The sequence below is a fragment of the Pieris brassicae genome, chromosome W (assembly GCF_905147105.1).
Source record: "Pieris brassicae chromosome W, ilPieBrab1.1, whole genome shotgun sequence".
NCBI lineage: Eukaryota > Metazoa > Arthropoda > Insecta > Lepidoptera > Pieridae > Pieris > Pieris brassicae.
In genome coordinates, this window is record NC_059679.1 from 4,208,119 (window position 1) to 4,219,261 (window position 11,143).

Genomic DNA, 11,143 nt, shown 5'->3' on the forward strand with positions numbered 1-11,143 from the left:
ACAAGTTCAGGGGGATGAGATTAGAAGACTTCCTTAGAAATTTTACGTGTGACTCAGAGAACAATGATACGGTGCTAGTAAATTTGTATAGAAATATAATGGACATATAAATAAAAGAATAATACCTGGAATAAAAATGTTTTATTTAAATATGTAACCCTTACATCTAATTTTATTATAGATAATGGTGTTAATGTAGGTAAGGTATATTTATTGTTGTTTGCTTAGACCCGTAGGTTAGGTTAGGTTAGACATAGTTTATTCTATTTTTCTTTTAGAGCCATAGATCGGGTTAGTGAATGTAGGAAAGTAGATAACGATGCATTCGTAGCTGATAAGGTGGTGATTAGTAAGTAATTAGCAAGGGTTTTGGGAAAGCTATCTCTGGAACGGTTAGAGCTATCACTTCAGGAGTGAGTGCATTCGACTCCACACGGCCTGTTTAGTGGGGGTAGAGTACTTTTTTTTTTTTTAGGTTTGGCCAACCATGATTTTTACGTTTTTGGGGAACTTTGATGTGAGGCAGTCGCCGGGAATCCCAACTACTTATATGATTAGTAGTAACCATTATTATAGAACATATTTATGTTTAATACATTACCAATTTATGTGCAAGCGCCGGTATAAATCTCCTACACCAAAAAAAGCGAAGAAGGTATGCATCATCCATTCGACGAGGATTACACAAGCCCCGCTCTAAATATAAAAAAAAGTGATTACATGGCGTATAGCCCGAAGGTTGCTTTTGATTCCTAGCCTATTCTTGTCACAAAGGCGTAGAAGCTTTCCTGGAGATCATACTTTACTGTTACGGGACTTCGAGTTTGTGACAAATGTATTTCAAAACATATTACCATAGATCATACTCCTAAGCTCTTCGATAGCCGACTGTCGTTTGTCCGGATCCTCATTGCAGTTCCGTCGAGCTACCTCCTCAAACTCCGGGTCTTCATACCGGCTGATCTCAGCTGCGAATGCGATGTCGATGAACGGCATACTTAGGTTTGCATGAAGCCAGTCAATGCATCTGTTATAATAGTAAAATAAAAATAAAACGGAATTGTTTAAACAAATTAAACTCTTAAGGGGTTATTCTATCCTAGTATTAACTATCCTTCTTACTATAATAACATGATTTCAAATAGAGAATTTGACGCCTCATTTGCGTCGTCAGGCAAAAAAGAGACTACTAACTAACCAGAGCACTACTTACTTACTTACTAAGCTAATCTCGATTTCTAATCTCTCTTTACAATGGAAAAAAATATTTATTATCTGTCCGGCGTTTCTGATCTCTTCACATCCCGCTGATGTCGCAACCATGGAATCGTACAAAAGTAAAGCTTGGGATCACTGTCATTATGGCTATTAAAAGTACCAAGGACCCTGTTGTGACAATCATGGTAAGCCATTGTAAATAACATCGAGACCAATTTCTTAAATAATGGCAAACAGTTGTATTGCACAACAAATCTATCATATAGATATAACTGAACATTTAATTCGTTTTAAACTAAAACTAACAAACACGTTCCATGCGTTTCATAACCGTGTATAAAAGTCTAACTAAAGTCTTGACACGAGTTCAATGCTTTCGTTCTTATTATACTAGAGTTCTTACTCTAGTGTCGAGGCCTAGCCCGACTTCCGTGTCTCAAAATCTTTAACATTTTACTTAAAGCATATTAATCACAAAGATTGCGTGTTGTTCCCACGAGAATGTAAGTGTGTTCTTATTTCACCATGTCGCCTGCTGATAGAGGTTTTTTTATTTTATTATTATTAAACTATTAATTACTTAAGATGTCATGTGGAACGTGGTGTAATGGTTGCAGCTCCTTACGAACATTTTGTAAACCAAAAAGCTTGTCGATTACAAAGAGTGGCGGAGAGTTTATTGCCAGATTTGAGTTTTTTTCGTCCGTTCTGCGCCCATGATTTGAGAACTGGCAGTAAATGTAAAATTAGAAGCATTTAATATGTATTTCCTAATTGCGTTCATAAGTGTATATTGTGTAACCTAAATGAATAAATGATTTTGAATTTGAGAGTAAGTAAGAGAGTAAGTAACTAGAAATTTTATTTACTCTAACTTAAATATGGCCGAGCTCGACTCTATGTTATTAATGCCATCCTGACATCGACGATTAAAATTTTCACACCTTGAAATTAAGAACACCTTGTTACTAACGGTTCTTTGACCGTTTTCGGTACGTTTATAATGGAGCGGTGATAGTGAAAGGCATAAGAAAGTAGTCCCTTTACTTTTTATAAGATGTTCTTCATTTTTACGACTTAAATATTACTAAAATATCTACAATCTTTATGGATATTTTTTTTATAGAACCTTAAGAACCAGGATAAGGCGTTTAATGATGAAAGTGTATGTCGCATTTGATGCCACATACTTCTATTGGCCGGTAATAACGTCGCTGTAATGGATATTAGTATTGCCAGTAAATAAGAGTTAACCAATATTAGGGGAATCATTTGACATGCAGGGTAACTTAATAAATTATTCAAATTGATTAATAGAACAAAGTATACTAGAAAATACAGTTCTAGGCTTAAATAAATGTGACACAAACTTAGGAACAACTGATGTGATAGGTTTTGTAACCTGTACTATTAATATAATATCTTTTAAGATACCTAGCAATCATAATCGTTAATTAAAAATAAATACATTTTAGTCGGATTTTTATTAGATGTTGATAGATTGTAAAATTATTTATTGTACGCACCAAGAAATGACAGTTAATTGACAGTCAGTCTGACATTTCAAAATGGCGACGATAGTACCAATTTCGCGGCCGGCCAAGAAAAGTATGTAACACAGTACTTTATGGAAATAATTGGAACAGTCATAATTATATTTTACATAATTAATGTAATTGACACGATTCAAAATTCACCCAAAAAAGAGTAAGAGTTTACAATTAAAACAGGAAGCTCTTATATGAGCATAGAAAAATTCCATATTTTACAGTTTATAAGTACAGTGGATTTCGTGTATAACGATGATGAAGGGACCACTCTAATCGTTATATCCGGAAGTCGTTACAGGCAGTTTAGATAAAGACACGTACATATGTTTACTTTATATTAATTTATTATTAAAAACATTTACCCACATAGTTATTCACTGATACATTTAAAAAATAACTAAGAATATCACTTTGAAACTGACCCATAAATTTAACTCCGAAACGTAAACGCTTACCAACCTACTTAGCTGATGTCTATAAACAAAAGGTCTTCATAGTTGGTAAGAAATGTTTGTGAAAGAGATAAGTCTTTGGCGGCTGACTCTCATTGCAATATCTGCATGGGTTTTCAAGGAATATATAAAAAATGATTCATTTAAAAATAAACTTGAAATCGACGTATCGTAAAAAGTCAGTATATGAATTTTGTAATAAAGTATGCTTTAAATTCAAGGGATTTAGTTTTAACGTCGTTATAGCCAAATAGTCGCTACAACCAAAGTCGTAATAAATGAAATCCACTGTGTTCTCAAAGTTAATCCAAAATAACTGCAAACAGATTTATAAAATTTGAATACCTAGTATTGTGTCGTCTAGACTAAATATATTTATTTATCTACTTCTAACAATTATTCTTATTATTAATTGTTTCTACTAAGTATTAGTATTGTTACGAAGACGGGTCGATTGCAATGTTTCTAGATTTATCCACACTTTTTTTTGCGGCTGAGGCGCAAACTAGCTGCTGTGGTCTCTGGTAGAATGACCAGCTCTGTGGAACAACTCTGCTCCTCAGCATGATGCTGAGCCAGGTGCCCAGGATGCCAGCCAACACACGCATTACACAGTAAAACGTACCTTTTTCTTTACATTTTTTTTTATCTTTGATTATTGTTATTTTATGTGTTTCTGTGTAAAAAAATATTATGTCTATGTCTAGTCTTTCTTATGTTAAATACTGTTTAGTAAATTAGTTAGGACTTAAATTACTAATTAGTCTTAAGTTAGGCTAGATCGTTATGTTCCAGTTCTAAGTGAAGGGACAATGTATTTTAAACTAGTATTGTTTCGAAATTATTATAACTGTTAATATGTCGTGATATGATTAATGTGATAAAAATAAAATTGAACTAATAAAAATAAGGTCAACGCGTACCAATTACGCGTGTTTCTGTGTAAAAAAATATTATGTCTATGTCTAGTCTTTCTTATGTTAAATACTGTTTAGTAAATTAGTTAGGACTTAAATTACTAATTAGTCTTAAGTTAGGCTAGATCGTTATGTTCCAGTTCTAAGTGAAGGGACAATGTATTTTAAACTAGTATTGTTTCGAAATTATTATAACTGTTAATATGTCGTGATATGATTAATGTGATAAAAATAAAATTGAACGAATAAAAATAAGGTCAACGCGTACCAATTACTTCATTTAGACTTGATTTTTATAAATATTATTATTTCTCATTAATATTAATAATGAAAACCTTGCACGATGGTCTTACGAGGTCAAAGAGGTTGGTGGGGAAGTTTAGGAGAAAAATGCTCAAGATAGAGAGAGTTGGAGCCAGTTGCATGAGTCATGAGACGTACGTACGTACGTACTCTACAAGAGTCCTTAATTTTTTTATACTTAACTTTAAATGTAAATATGAAATATTTCAACGAATATGTAAGGCTTAATTATTATAATAGAAAAAAATAAGTGGCGCTACAACTGTTTTTTAGGTATGGGCCTCAGATTTTTATATCTGTTTCATGATCATTGTCAATCTAATAGGCAAGAAGGTGATCAGCCTCATGTGCCTGACACACGCCGTCGACTTTTTTAGGTCAAGCAAGCCGGTTTCATTCATCGTAAACAGCCGGGGATCGAACGCCGCAGCCACTAGGCCAACACTGCTCTTTATTATTAATATAATACAAAAACCAAAATGCAATCTCGCCTTGCGTAGCGAATCGCTATTAAAATCTCGTTAATAAAACATTAGTTTGAAATCACATCAATGGAAAATGAATGAGAAATTGCTGTGCTATGGACAAATTTAAAATTGTGAGAAGCACACATTCTTAAAAATAATTTAACATTAACATATAGACGTAGATCGTCGGGCTGATACGTAAAAAAACCTGCCTTGAAAATAAAAAATACAGCTTCGGCAAACAGGAGGCTTATCTGATGTTAAGTGATACCGCCGCCCGTGGACATTCACATTGCTAGAAGGCTCGCAAGTGCATGCCGGACTTTCAAGAATTGGTACGCTCTTTTCTTGAAGGACCCTAAGTCGAATTGGTTTGGAAATACTTTCCACATAGCGATGGTGCGCAACAAAAACTGCCTTAGAAAACGCTCAGTTGTGGAACGACGGACGTCGAGGTGAATGATCGTATTCTGTCTTGACATCCAATAATGAAACGCAGCTGCAGGTACGACCGAACCACTCCTCTGAACGCTTTCCATGTTAAATGCGGTAGAAGATGCAGAGAGACCCCACATCTCTACGCAACTCCAAGGGATCAAGCTGCACCGAAAGTGACTAGTCGTCGACGATTCGAATAGCTCTTCATTGAATACAGTCAAGCGGAAGGAGCTGGAGCCCAGAGATGAGGTACGCTCTTGAAGAACTCTAGCACGAATGGCATCGAAAATACTTGTTTTGTTTTTAGGAGTAGTAGTAGTAGCAGTAGAGGATTGTCTCGCCTTCGAAGACATTTCGGGTTAGACATTTTTTTTAAATATATTGGGAATAAATATAGTTATACTAATATAACATTATTTTTATATTTCTGGTAATTTACTCTACAACACTTCCATTGTTTCTACATATTTCCTTTAATATTTTTTTTATTTTTGACTATAATTTACGTTCAAGCCTTATCTCTGTTTCTAGATATAGGCACGACTTAATTACGAAACGATTGGTTGTTTATGCAATTCCATGTAAGATAAAGCGAACTAGAACGGTATTGGTACGATTATATAATCGAAATACATACATATTTTCAATTACAGTTATTCCTCGCCAAACACTGGGACCCTTTTGGATCTAGAATCACTTCGCATTGACATTATCCTCGGAGTGCACATATGCACTGCCATCACCTTCGGAATGCACATGTGTCCCTGTGGCTTAGAAGTAAGTAGCCTTGGCCACCATGGCCTCCATTGCCAAAAGATTCCTGGTCGTTTTGAAGAGAAAGAAAATTGGAATCGGCTCCAAAATTACTGGAAAATTTTCTATTAATTTTGAAAAGAAAAAAAAATTAAAACCTGTTGATTGAGCTTCAAACAACGTGTTTCGTTTAACATAATATATCTGAACATATCTACAACAACCGCCACCCAACTCAACTATATTTAATTATTTTTATTTTTACTATATAAGTTAAGAAAATTGTAAATACTTTATATTTGATTGTAATGTTTAGGTTTTAATAAACGATATGTCTAATATATAATTTTCATTGTAAGTTATATGCATTCTATAATTAGTGAGCGAATAAATTTTTGTGTCTGTGTTCGAAATACATAATTACAATTTAATAATTTTTGATGAAGGTGATCCCAAATATTTTTTCTCGGCCGATCGTCACATTTATTAGTTCAGTCATTGTTGAGATTTACTCGGGTTACGTTAGACCACTTTTTATTTTGATATATAATTTTTGTTAATTATAATTGATAATAGTTACCTCCACTATTTAGAATTTTATAGTGAGTGTTTAGTGCATTTTTGAGAACTATCGTGAGGCAAGGCATTAGCATCTGTCTAACCTGTCTTTGTTCCCAAACTAATAGAATTTCTCCAAATCCTCACGGCTGATAATATTGTGTGTCTTTCTTCCTGGTAAGAAGATATTGTAACGAGGTATGTACTCAGGACTTATTATTCTAGTATAAGATTGTGTATCGACGGCCACCGAACCGTTCTTTGTGGTACAGTCTGATTAATTAGCATTACAAATTATTATGCATTTGAATTTTTAATTATCAGAAGTTAATTCCTTATTTTTGTTACGAAAATCACTGCGTCAGTGGATTAAAAAATTTTAAAAACTTATATTTAAGTGTCAGATTTTTGTTGTATTTATTAAGAAAAATAAATTCGTGTAAAACGCTTAATAGTTAATTATAATATGCAATAAATGTTAATTATATAAGTCCTTAATAAGGCAAATAGAACCCATACAAATACAATATGAAATAAATTTTACTCCATACAATTCTATTCTCGGACCCAACCCGTCCCTGAAACTCGTTTCAATTCTTTTGCGTAGGACTGTAAATATATATATCTTTATAAATAGATACGGAAATCCACTGTACCTTTGTATCTCACTAACTCCTTTTAAAAGGTTGGACCAATTTGATTTTTGTGTATGCGTTTGGGTCCAGTCGGTCTCTAGGTTATTTATCTAAATGAAAGTAAACAGCTGGTTATCCAGGTACGAGTCTCGGATAACCGAACTGGTAGAGCTCTTGGCTCGAAACCAAACGATTTGGCTTCGATTCCCGAAACGTCATTTGTCTTTTATTTCATACTTTGTTTAATCCTAATCGCTTAAAATATCATACAGGACAACGTCTGTCGTGTCGGCTAGTACAATATACAATAAAGTACATGATAATCTCGATCTTATTTGTATAGGATTATACAAATTAAAGATATAGAAAGAAAAAACTTTATTATACACCAGAATACCCAGTGTCGTAGGCAGATTGTCTCTTCCAGTTGACATATATCTATATATATAAAAATGAAACCCTGTTTCCCTTGGTCACGGCATCACGCGGGAACGGCTGGACCGATCTCGCTAGTAATTTTTTTGTTGTGTTTGTTATTATCAGGAGAAGGTTCGAAAGAGAAAAATTAAGAAAATAGCGCGCAAAATTAGAAAATTTAAGAATACTTAACCACCATATTAATTAATCATGTCTTTTGTTACGATAGCAATTTTTTTCAGTGCATAGCGCTTTTACAATTCAAACTTTTTTCATGTAACCTTATGGCGTTTGACATACCATTGACAGAATGCGAGCCGCAAAAGAGAACTGGCAGTAAATGTAGAATTAGAAGCATTTAATGTATATTTCTTTTTTATTGACGTTCATAAGTGTACATTGTGTTACCTATATGAATAAATGATTTTTGACTTTGACTTTGAAAATATCGTCAAAGATGATGTAAGAAAAATTAATATCGTTTAAAATTAATGCTTCGTTGGTGTTATTATATTGATCATTCTGATAATTCCCATGTCGGATACCAACAAAACTATCTACAACGCTATCATATATATTTCCATTTTAAATATAGATTTTAGGTATTTTAAAGATTTGAATCATTAGTGAAAATTTACTTTTTTAAGAAAGTTGTTAAAGATGAATACTAAAAAGAACTATCGTATATATATCGATTTTGTGTACTATTTAGGCGTACGTACTAGTAGGTACAAATAGCAGTTTAGCTTAATTGTCTTCGGTAGTAGGTACATTCCTAGTTAGCCGAACCACTTTCTTCTTAGGCAATTTATTAATCAAAACGTGAAGTAGTTTTATCAACAGCCTACATAAGAGGACCTATCAAGATACAATAGACAAAGATGGACCACGCTTTTAACAATGAAAAATTGAATCAAGCCAAAACTAATATTAATTCATAATAAACTGTTTAAAATATAACTCAGTGTTATTCGTGTGTATATGATAGGCCATTCAGTCCTCTTTGTATCGAGCCACACAATGAAACAAAAAATCAATATTCTATACAAGGTAAGGAAGGTTTGTTTTGCGGATTCGATTTTAAACTGCTTCTATAAATTTTAAATCAATTTGCAAACATAAATTATATATAAATTACTAAACATAGCCAAAGATATAAGGAATACATACTACAATAAAAATCTGTAATGATCGAAGGGACTCCACACTCATATTTGGTCGTAAAAACCGATGACGTTGTTATTAAGTACCTAACTAATACAAAAACATTCAGCCGGGACCTTTGATTTGGTCAATATAACCGGTATGTTGTTCTAAACGATGTCGTCATACATGGTTTTGACTGTATTTACAAAAAGGTTCAAACATTTTCACAAGAAAAAAATTCAACAAAAAATAATAAATACATTTAACTAAATACCTTAATCGGCTGTGATTAGATGGTTTGTACGAGAGTGTGTATGCTCATGCAGGTGATTTAGGGCTCTGGATATTATTTTAAGGAAACTTTAACAAGTCAAGACTTAAAAATATTAAAAACAATATTTAGACCGTATGAACATATATATATAGTTTTTGATGGCGCGACTTACCGTTTCCATGGAAATATTAACCACAGTCAAACCTATACCATGCAGGAATAATATTGTTAAATATTTCCACACATCTATACAATTAATGCTTTTCCTATTATTATTTAAATAATAATAGGTTGATAAGATATGTCTATTGAATTTGAGTTTATACGGAATGTATCCTACGAATTGTATGGAAATATTCCCACGCGAATCAAGCCGTGCAAAATTTGAAATCAATTTCCATACCTGTGAGAAAGTCATGTGTGTGACACGCGGAAAAGCAACAGGAAGTAATTGTGTTAGATAATACTATAATTAGTACGTATCTATTGCAGTGCCTAAGAACTAAAGAATTTATGGTTTCTTGTACTAGACAGATGGGTACAGGCAAAGGATGAAAGCGGCTTTTTTCCAAAATGGGTCAGATATAAATTACACAGACTACTGATATGATACCTATGTATACATTTTTTTTTGGCTTTGTTAAGTTAGTGCATTCTCAATTCAGATATTGAGTCCAACTCAAGTCCTCTGTTAATTAATTAATAATGGATTTTTCCATATATATGTAATGTAATCCCAAACTCCCCTGCACCAAGAACCTTTGGTGCAATCAAGTCAAAGTAAAAATATACCAGGCCTCTTTAATTTTGATTGTGATAAATAAATAAATACTTTGTCGGTAGGATAAAGAGATGGATAGATAACAAACAGTTTTTGCATGAAATAAATAGTCTAAGAATATTATTAACCAGGACAACATAATTACAATTAAGAAACAAATTTATAAGGACAATACGTACCTTCGAATTCTAATTACAAACAACGCATTTCCGGTAACACAACACTATGAACACAGATAAAAATATATGTCACTCGACCAAAGGTTCAAAAAACCGATTATTGTAATACTATAAACAGTTGAATGACCACAAACATTCACTCGTATTCGATGTAAAGAGGTTCTATTTTAAAATTAAAAACTCGTTTTGAGGCGTGCGTCTCTGATGATGGCGGAACGAAATCTGTTTATACTGTTACGAAGACGGGTCGACTGCAATGTTTCTAGATTTTTCCACTACTTAGAGAACTTTTCAGCAGGCTGTAATATGATTTCTGACCGTTTCAGGAGAGGGCCAATCACATATTAGAAAATTGTAATTTCCATAATGTTACCCTAGTTTTCAGGAAGCTGAAACCTTTTTTCAGTCAGTTTCTGAACATGTGTAGTCGATTGGTGCAGTTTTCAGGAAACCCGTTTTCAGGCGTTTTCAGGCCTAGGTATACCCCTTTGATGAAGGAATATTCTAGACCGAACTTTCTAGGTATGAGACAAGGACGAAATGATACTAGAGAGAGAGAGAAGATCAGAACTTTCTCGAAACTAGACTGAGCACTCTAGAACGCCGTACGACAAGGACGGAGCAACGTGCGAAAGAGACAAAAAGTGCGGACGTTCTAGAAATATCCAATCGCTACTCAGTAGCAAGCCCGCCTAGAAAGTTCTCGAATATTGTTTAGAATTATTCCCAGGGATATATAAGCGAGCCGAAACGCGACTAGTCACCTTTAGTTTTGAATGCGATAACAAGAGAGAAACACCGAAGCGATAAAGTGAATACAAGTGATAAAGTACTGTGTGAAGTGTGCATAAGTGAAGTAATTAGTGACTGTGTTTTTGTGTGTTATTAGTGAATCTCTGCAATTAATTTGTGCCCATAAATTCCTCATTGATTACCAAGGAATAAACCTTTGAAGAAATCTACGGCATTTTCTAGCCCCTTTCGATCCCCTAGCTCGTAACAATACTTTATGTCTCCATTTTCAAGGCGTAAAGCAAAACAATTGTTACCTCAAC

At 33.6% G+C, this 11,143-nt stretch overlaps 1 long non-coding RNA gene across 1 annotated transcript; it reads right to left on the reverse strand.

The window, feature by feature from the left end:
- Positions 1-648: 648 nt before the first annotated feature.
- Positions 649-10,288, reverse strand: LOC123718321. The gene is made up of 3 exons (XR_006754997.1): positions 10,089-10,288; positions 855-1,027; positions 649-696 (listed from the first exon to the last, which is right to left on the reverse strand). It is a non-coding gene; the product is annotated as an uncharacterized LOC123718321 (long non-coding RNA).
- Between the last annotated feature and the right edge of the window lie 855 nt (positions 10,289-11,143).